Source organism: Denticeps clupeoides, chromosome 5, assembly GCF_900700375.1.
Source record: "Denticeps clupeoides chromosome 5, fDenClu1.1, whole genome shotgun sequence".
Classification (NCBI taxonomy): Eukaryota; Metazoa; Chordata; class Actinopteri; order Clupeiformes; family Denticipitidae; genus Denticeps; species Denticeps clupeoides.
Window position 1 is genome coordinate 8,570,486 of NC_041711.1, and position 20,612 is coordinate 8,591,097.

The window sequence follows — 20,612 nt, forward strand, 5'->3', positions numbered from 1 at the left end:
ATTAGAGTGCATTTCTGGGAGAGTTATTATAATTATGGTGAATTATGAATGCAGTACACAAATGCTGTGCACAGGGCCTCATCCGGTGAACATAACAGCTTCCCATAACATTAACTGTTGTCATTTTACGTATGGCACTTATGCTGACAAATGTACAATTGACAAAGGCCTTCATTGTGATGAAAATAGGCCCTATTCAGCAGAAGTAATGATGCAGCCTTAATAATGGAGATTGACTCTTCTGCCCATAGAATCAATGAATTATTATAAGATAAGAGAGGCATCCAGTTTCCTCACTTTTCCTCAAAAAGTCTGTGAATTGAGTCGCTTTATTCTGCGTGACAGAGTGTTCCCGGCCCAAATTGAGCTGGAGCCGCTGAATGCACAACATTCATCAAGCCACGGTTTGCACAGGTGGTTAGGCAAGCGATTTCCATTTCCAAAATGCGCGTCTTTCTCCTCGTGCTAAACACCCGTCACAACCTGCGGCTCCTCGGATGATGCCCACGTCAGCCATTTCATCCACGCGACAAGCGCCTCTTTCAAGCACCTGGCAGATGTTTTGAGCAGCTGCTGTAGAAGAATGTGGAGCATCTCTGCGTGCCGTGTCACCGTGACAGCCACACATGTGCAGCTCTATATACGGTAATAAGAACAGACAAGGCTTTTTTGGACCTTATTTCTTATTTGACAAAATTCATATTATATATTCCTCTTGGAAGTCTAATTTTCTCAAAAGAGAACTAGTTTTACAAGCAGATTTTTCTCACCCCAAAACAACACAGCAGGCTGGACATGGGAGCATAAATTATTTGGATGTGCTCTATAAAAATGTTTTATGAAAATTGCTGTATTCTTTACCGTTACAAAGAACTGTAGTTATTAATGATAAATAATTATAGAGATGGTAACAAATATTTAACTGAACTTATTTGTGTAAATGACTCTTGTTTTAGCATATTTATAAATCCCTGTGACTTTTTTCCCACTTGTGTGACAAGTGGGCCTCCAGGCACATTCGCTCATCGGCAGCTCTTCACTCCAGCCAATCACTTGCGCTGCTTACCTATGTGCTGCCCCTTCTTGTTACTGTGGCAACCACCTCAGCGTGATCAGGCCTTCATTCATCGGGTGACAGTCCAATGACTACTTCACGATCAGTGAAGCATGGTCCTCCAAAAAAGAGAGGCAGAGAGATAGGAGAGTTATGGAGAGTACACACACAACCACACACACACTTAATAACTTCTTACACAATGGCTGTCAAAATGTACACACTAATCACTGCAATTAATTTATGTATATTAATGAATCTGCATTTGTTTTGTTGTTCTCGTGTGGTCTAGAAAACAAATGTGGTATTCATGTAAAATACAAATTCTACATAAAGACAGTCGAGGAATTGTTCAGATGATGCATCTTTTGTATTACATAATTTTCAAATGGAGAGAACACAGGGGCGACGCACCATCAGTGTGTCCATGATGGACCTGGTTCTAAACGTGTCTTTTTTTCCAGAGAGTGGAAATCAGGTGCAACCAGATGAACACCTCTCCACACTTCCCGGTTGTAGTCTTAAATATGCATGACAGAAAGCTGTACTCTTAAGAATTAATCACAATGAATTGTGATAAATTCACTGCAGAGGTTGTGACATGTGCCATGAAAGTGATCAATAGGGTAAAGACAGGCCTATTGATCAGAGGTAAGCACTTCCTAAGTTGTACAGGGTGGATGGGAGGATGCCCACGGAAATGATTTATTCATGTTTATGAATAGGTGCGTGACCCTTTCATTTTCAATTTATTGTGTTATACTTGCTTTACAGATGTGTTAAGGCAGCTCTATTCAAATGACTACATTAAATGACCCCTCAATACATCAGCCAAATCAAAAGCACTAAATCATTTACGCTGAAGAAAATAAAGTACCAGGGTGAATGTGGACTGGAGGCATCAGCCCCCAATGTCAGAACAATCAGGTTAAAACTCACTCTTAAGGCTTGCTGCAAGAAACAGGAGAAATTACGCTTGGCAAGGCTTATTAATATTCTGCTCATTTTTGAGCTGGACTTTTAATAGACCAATTTCTCAGATGACCTAATAAATTCACCTTCAACACTTTACTCATAAAAAGCATGTTCTAGCTTCTTTTTTCCTTTTTTCTGGAGAAACCAGAGCATTTCGTGTACGGTCCTGAGCAGTCCTGTCTAAGGACACAGACAGAAAGGGACTTAGGAGAAGGACCCTGGAGAGCCAGGAAGCCCTGCAGGCGTCACGCTAGCACTCCCTCTGTAGAACAGCCATTAAGAGTGTCACCCAGGCCAGTGAAGCTGCGTTTCCCCCCTCAGGCTAGCAGCTGTGCAGACTGCCACCAGTGACCCTGCTGGCAGCGAGTGAATGCACACCCATGCACATACCTGGTCGCCACGACACATTCATTACCCTCAGAAATTGTGCTGTCGGAGGAAAAAAACGTGGCTTACGTGATCAATCAATCAGCGGCTGCAGCTGTCGTGTCGAAGTGTTGAAGGTGTATCAACACCAGGAGTTTTGGATATGTTCTCATATATGGCACATTGTTCAAATAGACTTGTTTTACTTTTTATGTTACCAACTAGGACAATGAATAAAACATAATTAATATTCAAAGTCATAGAATTTCAGTGACTAGACAAAGTAAAGAAAAAAATAGCATATAAAATAAAATAAATACTCAAAATCCTCTGATTTGCTCTGCTAGTGTCTGGGTCTGGATCTCAGTAAAATAAATTGTCCCTTCCTGGTCACATCAATTGAATAATGGCATTGGTTTTTCACTGTGGTGACATTCCAGCATTCAGAGCTTAGAGAATTATATTTTATTTATGCTTATAGTCAAGATTATATGTAGTTGGAATAGTCTGTTTGGTTTGTATTGTTTAACTTACTATCACAGTCTGCATTATTTTTAATTTAAAATAAAACCAGATCATAATAATTTTTTCCACACATGTATTTAACCATTATGCAATCTTTAACAGGATATTTTCTGGCATTTAACAAAATTTCTGCCATTAAACAAAATTTGGGAATACCCTAGACTTCAAACAGTGAAATTTAGATGTTTTTTATAGGGTCCTTTACGATAGATTTTTCTAATTGAAAAGGTCATAACACATTTGCACAGACAGCACTTTTCACAAGGTGGACCAATGGACAGGATGTTAAAGTGAAACCTGATCTTTGTGGAGTTTAATTAAAAAATAAGGTAGTAGCATAATCATTGGGAGAGATGATAAAGATATGATTAAAAACCTGTTAAAACTGGTCCAGAATGGGGAGATGGAACAGAAGACAGATTCATATTGACTGTTACATAAGAATGTTTTATTCACAAAAAAACATGGTTAACCCAGGTGTAACATCTCCTCTTCTTTCCAAACAGTTTGAAGACATCTGGGTATTGTGGTTATGAGTTTCTGGACTTTTGGTGTCAGAATTTGATCCAATTCTTGCATGATATAGGGTAGCAGCTGTTGAAGTGGGGGGTGGTAGAAGTCTAGTGGGTAACGCACTCACCCAGGTTCAAATCCCACTTACTACCAATGTGTCCCTGAGCAAAACACTTAACCCTGAGTGTCTCCAGGGGGGAACTGTCCCTGTAACTACTGATTGGATAAGGGCATTAGATAAAATGTCATTGTCTTTGACATATTTTTTGTTTAATGATGCACCAAACGTTCTCTGTAAGTGAAATATTTGGACTGCAAGCAGGCCGGTTCAGCAACTAGACTCTTCTCAGATGAATCCATGCTGTTGCAATATGTTTTTTTTATTGTCCTGCTGAAATAATGTTTGGTGAGAATGTCACCCTGCTGCAAGAGCAAGAACGGAGACAGAGACCGTGTGCTTTCACAACTTGGCCAAGGAGAATTGCCCCACCACGTGGAGGCCGTTCTACCTTGGTTGGGTTTGTAATCTTTATTTATACACAGAGTTGGTTGTGAAAAGAGGAGCAAACATACGTGTCAAAGATGTGCTCACATGTCTATGGACACAGAACATGCAAGTCACGGAAACGAATACAGGAACTTAAGTCTGAGAAAAGAAAAACAACTCCATATATGGTATGGTGTTTGTTAGAACATGAAGACTGAACACCTTTGTACAGACAAAGACAAATTCTTATAACAAATACACAAGGTCTTTTTCTGAAATAGACGCCGTCTGGAGGGGAGCATAAGGTATGTTGTTCTAAAACCTTTATATAACTTTCATAGTTCCTTCATAGTTCTTTCATAGTTCCTGCCCCTGCCACATGCACTTACCCCATCATCAGAGATGCTGGGTTTTGAACTGAACGCTGAAAACATTCTGGATGGTCTTCCTCCTCTTCAACCCGGAAGACAAGGCACCCATGATTACCAATAAGAATGACAAATTTGGACTCGTCTGATTGTAGAACACTTGGCCTCTTTCAAACAGTCCATTTAAAGAAATTCTTGGCCCGCAGGACACAACACTTCCTGACCATGTTGAAATATGGCTTCCATTTTACATGATAGAGCTTTAGATGGCATCTTCTGATGGCACGGTGGGCTGTGTTTACACACAGTGGTTTCTGAAAGTATTTCTGAGCCCATTTAGTTTGACACAATAATGCTGATGAGTCATGCAGCAATATTTGAGGGCTCAAAGACTCCAGTATAGATCTTCGGTCTTGTCCCTTACACACAGAGATATCACTAGTTTCTCTGAATGTTTTGATGATGTTATGCACTATAGATAAAGAGATTTGTTAAGCCTTTGGTTTATGTTGCGGAACAATGATGTTGACAAAGTATTCCACAATACTTTTTATGCACTCTTTCTCAGATTGGAGAGCCTCTGCACAGCTTTACTTCTGAGAAACTCTGCCTCTCAAAGATGTCTTTTTTTATAGCTAAACATGTTACAGACTTGGTATAATTTAACTTAATTTGTAGCTAGATGTTCTCCAAGCTGTAAACTTGTAAACGTTATGTTTTTTTTTCTGTCATTATCTGCCTCCCAATGCCTGTATCATATGAGTTCATTTAGTGGATAAAGGTGTAGAAGTTCCCAGGTTGTTGCGAATAAAATATTTGCTCAGTCTTTTAAAATTTGTACAAATTAATTTCTCTCACAAAGTGTTCACTGAAATAGCTCTAGGTGACATTCTATTGAATTGCATGTGATAATGAAGTTAATCTGATTTTATGCACAGAATAGAAAATGTTTCTCATCCAGACAGGTGGGGGCAGGGGTGGCCTAGCGGTTAAGGAAGCGACCCCGTAATCAGAAGGTTGCCGGTTCGAATCCCGAGCCGCCAAGGTGCCACTGAGGTGCCACTGAGCAAAGCACCGTCCCCACACACTGCTCCCCGGGCGCTGGTCATGGCTGCCCACTGCTCACTAAGGGTGATGGGTTAAATGCAGAGGACAAATTTCACTGTGTGCACCGTGTGCTGTGCTGCTGTGTATCACATGTGACAATCACTTCACAATTAATTAAAAAAAAAATACAGTGACATGGTTTGTTCAGCAAGACAAAGGGAAATTAAAATACTTTACTTTGCAATTAAAAATTTACTCCTAATGGGAGTTGTGTGTTCCAGTAAGATGTTGACCCAAGATGTTGTAAAGATTTGACTTCCCTCACTGTGTTGTTAGCTTAGACTGTGCCTAAGGCATAGAGTATTTTGTGTTTTAGGCTCCCTTGCCTGTTTATGTTCCATGTTGCGTTGATTGAAATAAATATTATTTAATAATGTTGTGAAATTGCACTTAATATGACCTCCTTCGTGTGACAGAAGAAATGACCAACACAAGAGTCACAGCTGACAAACACTCACCAAGAAGTGAAAATGGTGATGGCTTCCTCCTCCCCAACTTTTTGGTCAGTCACACTCAGGACAACCAGGATGAAGTGTCCAACCTCTCTGCAGTCCCAGCAACAGTGCACACGGGGTTCATGGCCAGCCCACAGCTCACTACACCATCTCAGAGTTGCTCAGCTGGCCAAACTCTGATGAAGATGACAAGGATGGGTGGATTGAGGTCTGGCCATGAGAGAACTGAAAGACGTGGAAACTGGAGGAAGATCATTTGCTGATGATGTACTGTGAGCCAACCTTCTCCCACACATCCTGGAAGTTCTGCAGCCAGTCTTTAGAGCAGATATATCACCACCAAAACACCCAACTGGTACTCCTGCTTCTGCACCTGTGTCATCATTTCCAGCATGAACTGCATGGTGTCGGCCATCCACAATGCAGCGATCAACACTCACCTGCACAGCAGTGCTCCCTGGAGAACATACACTGCTCTCTATGTGGTGACTGATGCCCTGGTCAACACAAACTTCCTCTGACACCACTGGCTCGCAGCCATCCATTGTCAGAACAGTTAACAGATATGAAAGTGAAAGTGAAGTGATTGTCACACGTGATACACAGCACACAGTGCACACAGTGAAATTTGTTCTCTGCATTTAACCCTGAGTGAGCAGTGGGCAGCCATGACAGGCGCCCAGGGAGCAGTGTGTGGGGACGGTGCTTTGCTCAGTGGCACCTCAGTTGTACCTTGGCAGATCGGGATTCGAACCAGCAACCTTCTGATTACGGGGGCCGCTTCCTTAACCACTAGGCCACCACTGCCCACACTCACTTTCACTTTCTGACCCCTGAACTTGAAGCTCCAGGATTGTTGGTTGTCTATTGTTATGACAAGGTTGCGGGCTGTTGCAGAAGGAGAGAGCTGCGAGTTGTCTAGGTAAATAGCAAGATCCTGATGTGGTGAAGAATCACCTGGCCCTCCTCCTTCTGTTCTTCCAGTTCCAGTGTGGTTCAAGCCCTTGGCCCATAGAAAATGAACAGCTGACCTGCTGGATCCCCTGGTTCCAGCCTTTGGGGGTATTCAGTCCAAGTAAACTGTGTAGAGGAGATAGGTTAAGGATCACACACCAAGGCCTGAAGGAGCCTGGAGAAGGGAGATGGAGAGATGAGTTCCTGGACCTGCCTGTTCACTCACAACTGGCAGAGGAGGAACCCAGTGTAAGATGGGACATTCAGGGTACAAGGAATTTTGTGCTTTTGTCTTTTCTGAAGGACCCCCACTTGTATTTTTATCAAACTGTAAACCTTCCCCAAGCAAGAGGTGTCAAAAGTCAGCAAATGGCTTTAGGTGTCATGACGAGAAAGTCTTTGTCGTGGGAGGATGAGCACTGTCTTCCTGTACATGGCAGAGACATAAATGGACAATCCTGACTGGTCTATGTCAACTTTGTTCGGAGTCAAATGCTGAGTATAAAAGAGTTTTCTTATGTGGGCTGCGTTCTCTTCTCTTCCTCCTCCATAAGGGGTTCTTCCCCAGCTTCTGGGCCTTTCTCTCCCGCGGTTTCTCCTGGGCCAAGCTGCCTCTCTGATTTTCTGTAACATTGGTACCATTTTTACATACAAGATTTCCATGTAACTGCAATAGTAACCTACCTGTGTTAATAAACTAGAAACCATTCATTCTGGTACCCTCTATTGTGCCATTCCTCCAGGTAACATCAGATGAGTTTTAATACAGTGCTTGCTTTTTTAACCTGCCGATGATATGGCTGATTCCACAGGCGTCCTGTGTTCACCACCGCCTGCCCCAGGGTCAGTGGTGGCCTAAAAGGTTAAGACGTGTACCCATAATTGGAAGACGTGTACCCATTTTTTAAAAAACAAAAAGTCCTGCAGCGGACTCAGTACAAGTGTATTGCTCCCGTTTTTGATTGCCTGGCCAGTGGTTTGTCACTATTTGACAATAATGAAATGCACACGCTAAACTTGTGTCACCTGAAAACTCCATTCACACCTTTCGTTCTCCACCTTTATGTGGATTGTCTCCTGCCAGGATGAATTTCGGATCTGTGTCAACATTCAGAGCGACACAGGAAGTAAACTAAATGCAGCTGCATTCATTGTGTAAAAAATATTTTCACATGTTGAAAATGTATGAACAAGTTGCACCAATTAACACATTAATCATACATAAAATATAAGATCATCTATTATATATTGTGTGAAAACATCCAGGTTCGGTTGCATCTGTACCTTTCCTCTTTGCAACAGAAATGGAGGGACACCCAACACAACAGTGGAACCGGGAGCGGACAGTGCAGGAATGCTGTTCTTTGCTGCAGAGGTAATGCAGGGAGACAGAGCCCTGGCTGGACGTGCCCAAGGAAAGGCGGTCACGTGTGGGCTCAGCCAGAGTCACGCACCGCAGGCTCTTCCTGCACTGTGACACAATCCGACACTGCTGACTTCCCCTTTCTTTCTCGCTCCCTTCCTGACCAACACCTCCTGCTTTGAGGTCACCTATCAGTCTCTTCCCTTGACCAGAAGGCTGTCCCCAGAGCTGAGCCCGGAGTTGGTTGTCACCCAGCAGCGCCGCTGCTCCCAGTGTCCCTCCCCCACATCCAGAGCAAACGGGCCATCGCTCGCTGTCTGGACGATCAGATTTGACAGTATGAGGACCACAGACCTGAGGAAAGGCTGTTTCCACGTAAACAAGGTCTGACAGCACCGCTGAGTAACAGCACACATCTGCATGGGATGAAAGAAAAAGGGGAAAAATACGAGGAGCTATTTTTAACAGCCACAGAACACAGGCGGGTGAAAGAGCAGAGGAGCCACGCTGCGACAGAAAACAACGGAACCGCGCAGAACCCTTGCTGCCCTCCTGCCACCTTGGAGTTCTAATCTGAACCACCTTCTGCCTTCCACTGAAGCCACCCTGGCTGTTTTCCTGCTCTTGTTGTGTAAACTGTTGAGAACTTCCTGTGTTAAAATAATTAATGACACTCCTACATTTTACATTTAACAAGCTAAAGCTTTTCTATTGAGAAAAGTGGATGCAATTTCTGAGAAATAGATATGTGTTGAAAACAGATTGCTTGGAAATCCAGAATTTAACAAGCTAAAGTTCTGGCTAAAGCATTTTGAGAAAAGCGGATGCAATTTCTGAGAAAGCAGATCTGTAGGGACGTAGGGTGAGTGAGAGCTGTCAATCAGCAGCCCCCCCCCCCCTTATAAAAACATCCTTAGAATATGTGCTGGGTGACTGAAACGATCACAGAGCAAGTAGTTTGTTTCTCTTCTTCAAGATGTAGATATGTACCTAGCATTTCTTCTTTGTTGGTTTTGCTTATTATTGTAACTCCCGAGGACACCTTTGACCTTACACTAGTAAACAAACCCCACACTCCCCACATCCATAAACCTGCTACTAGGCCTTCCTCATTCCCTCTCCTTTCCTCCTTTTCCTCCTCCTCTATCAACATACTCCTACCCATTCCATGGATGTTGTTGGACATGGAAAGAGGTCAGGAGCAATGCTGACAGAAATTATTAAGACGAGAGCTGAAAGGAGCAAATCTGATGCTCACTCTGCTAGAGTCTCCCTCATGATTTCCCTTATGCTCCTTTTAGATACAAACAAAAGAGAATCTTTACATTTGTGTCTTTGTGCAAACAGTGGAGGTAAACAAACGCCCCAACAAACAACACAGAAGAACTTCATGAGATATTTTGAACCAAAAAAAGGGAAAGCGAGGGAGAAGAACCAATCTTTCTGTACTCAAGGGTAATAGGGCAAACAGGAGTGGAACAGAATAGAAGAAATTGACTTGTTTTCATTCCCTTTAATTTCTTTATTTCAAAGAGAATAAAGCATTAGTCAAGACTTTACAAAAAAGAAAATACAAATTCTCATTCATTTATTAGGTAAACAAAAGTGTGAAATCCTTTTGAACTTCTCTTCCATCATTGAGAATTGCCAATTTGTTTTGAAAAATTTAGGACAAAATCATTCAGTTAATTTGCAATGTTCAAATCACAGCAGAGATCTCTGTTTTCATGTCCATGTTCCATGCACAGTTTTTCCACGGATTTCCTGCCCAGATGTATATGTGTGTCTGTGTGTGATAGACTTGTTTCTTTGTTTTGTTCTTGCCTTGACCCTGAATATTGACTGGATTGACACTGTGTTTTTCCCAGGACCCTGATCCTAAACCTAGGACCCTGGGTTAAGAATGGATTAAAACTGATTTTTTTTAAATAGCAGAATCCAGTGATAGGAGAGAATATTTTATGAAAAATTCAGTAACAAAACACAATTTGCACTCACATTTAGTCTAAAAAGAGAAAATGTATATTAAATGGCTGCTTGTGCTTCAGCAGATGGATCTATTTTGCTTACAAAAGGAACCTTACAAGTTTGGACAGGTAAGAGTCCAAATAATTTCTCAAATTAATATCAATGAGGTCTGTACATGAATTATATTGCTCGGGGCAGCTGAATCCACTTAATACCATACATTAGCATTGACTGTTGAAAGGCGAGGATGTTAGCCTGGATGCTTAAGGTTCGTTCAGCCAGGCGGATGATCAAGATGTAATGCTGCTGGGCTGAGCCAGGGAATGATATATACATCTCCCTTTTTCATTCATTAAGGTACTGAGACCTCTGACCTCTGAAATGATTAAAACATTCTTGCATGAACTTGGTGAACTGCCTCCCTCTCTCGTACGTACAAACACACACACACACACACACACTCGCATATACATATACAAATACAAAAAAAAAAGACTTTATCCGATCTAGCTTGCCTGTTGTAATTAAGATGATCATTAAGCTAATCATGTTCTGCTTGCTTTTTTAACTGGGCTACATTTGCTTTGCAATCTATTAGTTTGACCTGCTGTGACTTATTTCCAATCAGCAGTGGCTACAGAGTAAACATTTTTTCCCACCTTAACCCTTGAAATGCATAGATTGTTTTAATTGGTTGTGTTGTTTAAGATTTCTCGAATTTACCTCCGAGATGCTGAGAGACTTAAGCCACAGAGTTTTCTCCTCAGCCCCTGAGTAGAATGCATGGGGAAATGATTGGAGCGTTAGCCCACTTCGGGGATAATTGTGTGCTTTGGATTGATTGCCAATCCTGTTCATTTGAGTTGAAAGACTTCTTCATAGGAAATGTGGGTCTGAATTTAAACGCACAACCTCCATGCTGGAGTAGGAAAGTGCGTTGATAAAAGAGAAAGTATGGCAGACAGTTGGCAGACCGCATAATATTTCAAGAAAATGCCAGATGCACACTCATGCATAGACTCGAAAGATATATACACTGATATAAAGACAGAAAGTTCATATTCTATCAACAGGGCAAATGAGGTATTACCTAACTATTGATTCCAGCTGCCTTCTGTCCCAAAATATTTCTGATTCAACCCAGTTTGACAATTTATTACCTCTCTGTGTGGGGCAACAGGCTGACCGTATTGACTAAGCTAATTATGTTGCTCAGGTGGAAATCTCACTAGTGCTTTTTTATAGCATATAACTTTCATCCCGTTTCACATCATGAAATTTATTGTGTGCTCCAGCTCATATTGACTGCAGCCAGAAAAGGCATCATTGTTTCTGCTCGCTTGCCTCCAGAGAACGAAGTCAAGCTCAGCTGCTTTCTGCACCTCAAATTCGATACAAGCCCCTACAAGACCAAAGCTGGACAGATATGAGATTTTTGAGACTGTGCAGAGATGTCAGAAAGGCATGGCATATAAGCTAATCATGAGATGAGGAATACAGTTAATATTACATACACACACGCACACGCCCACACACACACACACACAGATAGATAGATAGATAGATAGATAGATAGATAGATAGATAGATAGATAGATAGATAGATAGATAGATAGATTTCAGTGAGAAACTTTAGGTTTCATTCTGCTCAGCATGTTTCATTCAGCTCTGACGCTTGATGGATAAGCAGCAGCTGTCTGATCTGCAATGTTCACTGCATTAGGCCGTCCATGGTGAATTAATTACTTAAATGATTAAGCCAGCTTGTTTATTATAACATTGTTGCTTAAATTTATATTAGCCATTAATTAGCCAATATATAAACAAGGAAAATGCAATAAATAATGAAAAAAATATATTTGTTTAATGATGCACCATTGTGTATCAGAATTGAGCAAAGGATGGTTACCTGGACATATTTGTCTGGAAAAGCACATGTAGTCCTACTGACTTTAGTGGAATTTTGTGCATCTTGTTCTCCTCCCCATGGCCAGCACCCCTCCACTCCTCTCTTCCTTCTATCCCCTACATCGGACTCCCTTTGAAGAGAGCGCAATGATCTCAGCTAATGAGATAAGAGTCTCAGTAACCACGGTGACAAATGCAGTCTTTTGTGCCCTGCTGGAAAATAACACCGGGAGATTATGCATGCTAGCAGCAGGTGAGCGATATGCAGCTATTGTGCCTTTTCTGGATGGAGTCCCTCCGTACTAAATATGCCGAACGCCCTGAACCGAGAAAAGGAAAATTCCGCCTCTAATCTACCAACTGATTTATTGCTGGAGTCCTAAGCTGCATCTCTCTACTGAATGAGATAGCAGAAACCACCCGCCTGGACGGACTGGATTTGGCCCATTCAGCTTTTAAAATGAGAAGCGATGGAAAGATTTTGGCTCTTTTGTAAACAGAAGCCGAATCAAGGCTGTGTGGGAAGAGGTAACTTTGTCAACTTCCGTGCAGCACCCCTTCTTTGGTGGTCTTGGAGATAGTTGCCCGCTTTACAATGTACCATAAAGAAACACAGGAAAGAAACATGGCGGCCATCTGGGGTCAGAGGTTCCCTGGTCCACCGCTGTCTGTCAGGAGCCAAACGAGAAGTGAAAGGAAACCTGGGGGAGCTGATGAAAGAGGAGTGCGGAGGAGCTCGTTTGACATTATTAGATCTCATCACATGGACGATGAGTAATTCATCTCCCTTAATGTGCTGCAGCTGCGCTCTAATGAGCTCAGTTCAACGGAGAGGGAGGACCGCCGAGTGGCCCGGGTCCTGCCGTTCATCACTCACTGCACGGCTGCGCCCAGGGCGCATAGCCTGGGGGGTTAAGGCTGGGCACGGTGGGGAGACCTGGACCATCACTCCTGGCAAGGGGCACAAAACTGGCACTAATCCCTGGTATTTGTAATGAATATTGTCCCATATTGTCCCACTCTCTGTCATTTCTCCAATAAACAAAAGAGCAGTGAGCTGTACTTGCATTTCTGCTGAGAAGCAGTGTTTGTCTAGATGGATGACCCACAATGCACTGTGTTACTGATGTTTGTGATTTACGCTGGAGTTGCAGTCACTGTGCAGAATTTCTGCTCTTGTCTGTACACAAGCAATGTGACAGACAGCTGAAGAAATCTGAAAAAAATGTGCAACTCTGCTCAGCCCATATTACACAGTACACTTTAAAGCAACTTCATATGTCTAAATGCACAATGTCACTTATTATTATTTATGAGCACACTCATACACATGACCTTTTTTGTTTTATTTTTTGCTTTTTGTAATGCCACAGTTGTGGGATTGTGGCAAAATACATAATTTTATCATAAAAAGATATTATCATGGGGGATTGACCCTGCTGTTAATGGCTCAGGGTAAAATAGTCAGATGAAAGTGGAAATGTAAATGGGTAATATTTAATTTTTGTAGTATATTTAAGTTAAACCCAACACCCTCCATCCCTTACCAGACCAAACTATACATCATTATGTCACAGATCGGTAAAGCAGCTTTTACCCAAGTCAAGTGGAATAATTATGCTGGAGTCAACTATATTTTCCCCTTTGGAGTACTGGTGCTCTACGGTTGTTTATTTGCAGGTTTTTTTTTATATGTCAATGCTACATGGTTTATTTAATGCACACACTCTATAAAGGCTGGGTATTTTTTTTCCCAGCACATTCTCATTGTTATGCTAAGAGTAATGGATCGGGGACCTCGCGACTCAGATGTGTGAGGGATCATGAATGAATGCTGTGTGTGTGTGTGTGTGTGTGTGTGTGTGTGTGTGTGTGTGTGTGTGTGTGTGTGCGTGCGTGTGTGTGTGTGATGAGGAGAGGGAGAAAGGGAAAGTGAGCAAGAGAAAGGCTAAAAAGCAATAGTGATTGTGACAGCGCCGTTTCTCGCAGTTCCTGCTACACTGCCCTCCAAGACGTCTTTCATCCAGCACAGAGCCCGGCATAAGCACCCCAGGCTCCACCAGGAGACCCCTAATAAGCAGAAGCCTTATAAATTATTGATTCATGTGGTGATTCCTCCCTTCTCTCCTTTCTCCTCTATCGTTTCCCTCTTCGTTCTACTCTTTTCTTAAGATACATATTCTCTTTAAATCCACAAGCTTTGCTCTCTGCCTTGGGTTTCTGAGCACAGTCCTCAGAGCGGCCGAGCAAAGGATGACTCAGAAAGAGAAACCAATTAGGGGAGTGCAAGGATTCTCTCTCTCTTTCTCTTCTTCTCCGTCTCTTTCTCCATCGTCCTTCCGTTCCCCTCCTTCCCTCGCCACCTCTTGATCCCTTAACTTCCCAGAGCTGTGGAAGCCATGAGTCAAAGCTCTCCCCGAGCTCTCTGGGCTTTCTGGACTCCGACCTCAGTTCCCTGGCTGCCTGTTAACTTGCCTGCATTTGAGCATTCTCACACACATGCACGCATCACACTAAAATATGAAAACAAGACAGCTTCCAATCTAAAGAAATCAGTTATTTTAAAAAATGAAAAGCAGCCGATGCATTATTAATTAGCAGACTGGCAAGGCACTAATGATATAGACTGAACCTCAGAAGAACCATCTCCACGCGTGAAGGCTGTGATTATGATTGCTGGCTAATGTTGGACCAGTAAACAGGCACTTGGGTCATTTTCCACTGGGAGTGGTTGCTGTGATTAATCAGCAGGTTCTTGGACCTGCGCTGATCTTGTTCTGCATTCATAGCACATCTTCATACATGCACACACGCTTCTTCCCAGAATGGACAAAGAATAGACACTCATGGTCAAATATCACTCCTGCAACAATCTGCTCAGCTACTAACTTGGTACTTGACATTTAAAATATTTACTGAGATTGATTTTTTTCCTCCTGTTCTCAATCTCTCTCCTGTGAGGAATACAGTGAGTGTCAGTTGTTTTCGAGAAATACAGTGCAATATTTATCTTTTAAACTATGGGGTTTGTGTCTCTGATTTAAGATGCATTTTAAAACCTCAGTCAGCTGAAAACTGATCTGCTTTCCTAACAGAAACATCATAATAGCAACACAGCATACACCTCCCCTGTGGAGGTGACGAGCCATTCTGATTGGTTCATTACATTTTATGGCCAGAACACAGAGTCTGTTTGGAGTCTGTTTTCTCTACTGGAAAATAATCAAAATGGATTTGGGCACATTCGTGAGTGTTATTTGCTCATTTTCCACTTTTCCACTTTCCACTGTGTGCCAGATCATCAAAGTTCACAATTGCACTCAAGTAAATTACAAGATGTCACTGTCTTCTTCATTAAATTTATGTGTTAAAAAAGAATTCATATTCTGGCAGTGCCATCTAGTGGTACCTTCTTATATAACGCTGAGTAAATACAGGCCTGTGCAATAATTACAGACTCATGCAAATTAAATTCTCTCTGAAAAAAAAAACCCAACATGACATATGTTGATTGTCTGGGAAATGTTTTTATTACTTTCTGTTTACCTCCAGTCCACCCTTGGCGGTAGCCTCTAAAAAAAGGTGTGCATGAAACAGCACATGGATGACACGGACGTTGTCAAATAGAAGCTCCGTTCCAGCGCCACCCGCTGTCTAGGCTCTGGCTTCACCCCTGCATCACCTCCCCTCTGTCTCTGTTTATTTATTCCCCTACCTGGCCTCACTCTGTCTACATTACAAAAACATGACTTTGCTTCAGGGACACACGGCGTTCTGGAGGTCTTCTCTTCCATGTTATTTGTCTCGACCCAAAGGGCAACTGCCGCTGCCTCCCAACTTTTTCCATCAAACTGCTGATCTTGACCTGCACTTTATTCATTGAAATAATCAAGTGCATCCTTTTCAAAGTAATGTCAGGTTCTGCTTTGCCTCATTTGGGGTCTTATTAGCAATGGTACTGTCACCTCGTCACAAAATGATAAGGACAATCTACAAAATGTAAACATGACATATAAGGGATATTGTCAAATGGAGCAAACACACCATTGAAAATGCTGTTAGTTAATTTAAAAATTACCCATTACTTTATCTGGGGCTCTTTCGGTTACTAGAGTGAATATGTGAACTGACAATAAAAATCAAACTGCAGTGTTTTTTTTTACTTACCACTTTCGGCTGTTTGTCTGATGGTCAAAATTGTGCCCTTGGTGTAGCCATAGCTGTTCTTTGACATTTACAGATATACAGTTGATAGCTCTCTATGTTAATCAGTCAAATAGATCATTTAGCGGCAGACGCAATCATAAATCCTTAACCCAATAACAGTGATCAGTGTTTGTCTCAAGCTCCCCTCAACCTTCCCTTGTGCCCATAGGTAGTAAATCAGCCCGGCTCTGAGCGCCGCTACGACTGAGGAAGAGGAAAAGAAAAACGGGGGAAAGGAGCCGAGATGAAAAGAGCTAGAAAAAGAAATAAATAAATACACATAAAACTTTGCAGCCTCTCACTTTCCTCTGTACTTGATTCCCACAGCTATTTGACTGGAATTTAGAATCAGTTACGAGAGTGCAAATGAGAGTCGGCCTGAGATCTGGTATTCATGCACTTGCCCACCTCCAGGCACTTTCTTACTTATACATCAGCCCACCATCGTATCTATTCCGTACTCCTCCTCGACGGATCCCGCGGGGTCATGGGCCACACTGATAAGCGCGGAAAGACTGAAATATTCAAAAGCAGGCAGCACCAAGCACACAGAGTCAATGTGCTTGCCGTTCCCCACAAGGAGGATACAGAGGCCGGTGGCTGCAATGACAGCGATTATGGTAATGGTGACGTTGGTTTCCATGGTGATGGTGGATGATGATGGTGAATGGTACGTTGTTGATGAGTATGATAATTGTGATAATAGCTGAGCATAGTAATGATGACATGGTGCAGATGGAAACAATGAGACTCATAATAGAGGTGACTGTGTAAAATGTTAATGCTGCTTATGATGATGATGATGACGATGATAATGTAGATTACAGGGCTGATTTAAGAGCAGAGGCTTATTGTGCAAACTGCTATGAATTTGAAGAAGAAAATATTTTAAAACAACCAGCTGCTGGGAGCTTTTTGGAAGTTAAGAGGAGCTCTGTTGACCCCTCTCATTATATAAAGGATTCAGACACTGTTACATCAGCGCTACACATTTACAGTTTTTACCAGACACCCTTATCCAGGGTAACTTACAATCAGAATTTGCATAAATAGATCAAACAAGAACAAAGCATAATTTTAATTATGTTCGCATATCATGACCTATTTGACAAAAGGTCAATAACTTCATAATGAGGATGTAACGTGCCTGAGAGCTGACCTTGCACTAGTGAACAAGCTTTTCACTGTACCAGGTAATGGTACACAACCAACACTAACTAACTAACACAGGTTACAACTATTTTCAGGATTTCTATGATTGTCAAATGTCAAATTTTTTTTTTTTTTTTTTTTATTAGGTTTATACCTAATGCATACACTGCATCTAACCTGCCTGAAAAATCTGACTAGAACAACAAACCAACATGTCTCCAAATACAAATGATTTTAATTTTGATGCAGATAACATGTCACTTTTATTCAGTGAAATATTGTTTGCTGCATACGTCTCATTTTGAAAGTCATGTTTTGAAAATGAGATCTGACTTCTCCTGGTTCTGACTAAATTTGAAGAGCTTTGCGATCCACTCTCCCTGTTCCCTGACATGCAGAGCCCTCTTCTGGTGAATGGCTCTCTCAGTCGGCACCCTCACTCACCCACCCGCTGCTCCTGCACTCAGATCGCACGTCAGATCCACTGATGATGGCAGGCCATACGCGTGATCGCCTTTCACATTGACATGGTGGTGACGCCGCTGCCTTCACTGCCAGCTCTACCCTAGCCCATCCCCATTCTCAAACCCTTTTCCAACCTCCCAAAATTAATGCAGACAGGAGGACAATTTAACATTTTATTAATTCAGTACTGCAAACAAAAATTAATTTTAAAGGGGATGCATGTTTAATGATCAAAAAGTGAGTTGCTCTGTAAAAAGCCCCCGCAGGCCCAAAAATGGAATCCAACTCGGCGGTGAAGGATATCAGAAATTGCATTGACATTGTTAATCTGATGTATTTAAACTCTACCTGGACATACGGAGGCATGGCACAATAGAAGTTATAGGAGTAAACAGTTTCTAATTGACTAATTTAACTGTCACAGGGGGAATTCGATGACGTACTTGCAGACATACTTTCGGCGTGGGGATAAGCCGTCGTACCGGTAGAGGACACTGGGCGAGCGGGGCAGGAGGACCGGGGGCGCCTGGCCGGCGAGGAATGAGGAAGCAATGGACGCGCTGCAACGCAGCGGGGAGTCAGTTCGGGATCTTTGGGAAGGACCGGGGCAGAGGAGAACCGGAAGACGGCGGGTTTCAGGATGGTCCGGGATCTTGGACTGGACAGGAGTAGGTCTTGGGTGGCAGGAAGGTAGGGGAGCATGGAATCCCGTCTTAACCAATGGGTCAGGTAGGTTCAAGGTCAGGGGCAGGTAGAGGTTGTAGCCAGGAAGTTACGGTCGGGGTTCTTTTCGTGGTTTCCAGGGGATCAGGCAATTCTCGAAGTCGTGGGCAGGCGAAGGTCGTATTTCAGGATCACAATTATCTTAGGTCGGGGGTGAGAGAGCTAGCGTCTCTGGCGAGTAAACTCATACAAAGAGCGGGCGTGTCTCCTTGGGGTTACCTCACTTTTATACCTGCCACCGCCCGCTTCCATTTCCTCTTCCGGGTCGTCGTCTCCCAGGCTGGTGAGGCGCCCTCTAGCGGGCTGGAGGCGCGTTGGCCATGACATTAACTACTATTGCAGTTACATGGATATATTGTATATAAAAATGGTACCAATGTTATAGATAACCTCAAATTAAAGGATAGAAGAAAGAGACAAATAGACAGGTGGAAGCAGAAGAGCAGAGTCCAGAAGCTAGGAGAGAATCCCTAGCAACTGAGGGGAAAAGAAGCCCAGAATGAGGTCTGAACGCCTCCTTTATGCTGGACATGTGGCTCCCAAAAAGGTTGCCAAATACCAATCAGATTATGTCCTTTGATGCTTGTGCTTTGTCCAGAGAGAACCCCGATACAGGACTGCAGTGGTCATCCACCCCCAACAAGACAAGTAATTTGCTAAAATACTAACCTGTACCCCGGTTACACAACAGAATCATGATTCAGACAGAAGGCATTGTTGCTTACTTCTAGGAAACGGACGGCGTATGTTAAGAGGAGTGTTATAATGGGCGCATGCAGCAGCAGTGTGAGTTTGACGCTGAAATGCATCTCTCCGCCTGCGCCCGCGCTATTTGGAGGAACTGTGCCACATGCAGTTCGCTCGGGCGGATGGGAAACAGCAATCCTAGAGTTCTTTGGAGCTGGATGGCTCAGGCTCTTTGTTGTGTCGTCGTCGGAGTGGGGAGCTTCAGAGGGACTTCTTGAAGCTGAAACATCAACCGTGCAGCGAGTTAGAGGAGTATGACGGAGACACCCAGGGATTCGGCTGGGTTTTTTTTTTTTTCTGAGGATAATAAGTTACGAGTATCTGGGTAGTTTTAGAGGAGCTTAGTATACAAAAAGAGGCACACTCCAGTTGTGGGATACATTCCCCTGGGGAGGGAGATGAGAATAAGAATGTTCTCCACTCTGGGTGAACTTTGCCATGAAGATCGGGGGAGGGGTCAAACCTGCTGGGATCCTGGAGCAATGGCTGCACTTGACAAAAGCGTTTTTTTTTTACTGGGTGATGGAGTCCGTTCCTTGGAATTCAGAGGGAGAGGAAACAGTTGAGAAAACACTTCATTAGGAATTAATAATACACACAAGCACAAGGGAGATAGACACACACTCCAACATCACCCACCTGGACAGTGAAATATTAATGGCAGAATGTATTTTTCTGAGCTTTCTTCTGCTTCCAGAAGTCCACCTGGCCATAACATGAGGTCATGAGATTGGCGGTGAATCTCCGTTGGCCTGGGAGAGAACAGAATGAGGTCAGTGGGGTCACTGAGCAGAGGAAGTCAGAGTCTAACTGATTTTTTGGCTTGGGCTTCTGCGGGGGGGGGCAGTCTCTGAAGGAAAAGCTCACAATATCACAGAAGAGACCTGCAGCCTCCCCGGCTGGGACAATTAGATTTTTTGGGGGTTTTTGCCTTTCACAGTCCCTCAAAAAAGCATCAGTAAGAAGAACCTCCACTAATAGAATGTGCCAAAATCCCAGTTTCCCACAAATTTTGTCAGATGTGGTGGATGAGACATATGAACGTGTGGGTGCAGGAACAGCCAAAGACTATGGTGGCTGCACTCGTCTAATTGCATAATTACCCTCCAGTATCTGGAGACGAGCCTCAGGTTAAGAACCATTTAGAAATGATTGGCTAAGTGAAAAACACGCTGGCGGCGTCTTGGTTTGTTAATGATCACGTTAATTCCACGGCTTCAGAGAGAGCTGGAGAACGCATCTCACACTGAGTGGTACCGCCCGAGGGGCATCTGCT

At 42.9% G+C, this 20,612-nt stretch overlaps 2 long non-coding RNA genes across 2 annotated transcripts in view; both read right to left on the bottom strand.

Annotated features, from left to right (window-relative positions):
• LOC114791346 (uncharacterized) overlaps positions 1-8,171 on the bottom strand; it is a 12,236-nt gene extending 4,065 nt beyond the window's left edge. The window contains exons 1-2 of the long non-coding RNA XR_003749979.1: positions 8,089-8,171; positions 1,067-1,149 (exon numbers count right to left, since the gene is read on the bottom strand). This is a non-coding gene — a long non-coding RNA (uncharacterized LOC114791346). The remainder of the gene's footprint in view (positions 1-1,066; positions 1,150-8,088) is intronic.
• An 11,412-nt stretch (positions 8,172-19,583) lies between these two features.
• Positions 19,584-20,109, bottom strand: LOC114791281 (uncharacterized). Its single transcript, XR_003749965.1, has 2 exons — positions 19,976-20,109; positions 19,584-19,871 (listed from the first exon to the last, which is right to left on the bottom strand). It is a non-coding gene; the product is annotated as an uncharacterized LOC114791281 (long non-coding RNA).
• Between the last annotated feature and the right edge of the window lie 503 nt (positions 20,110-20,612).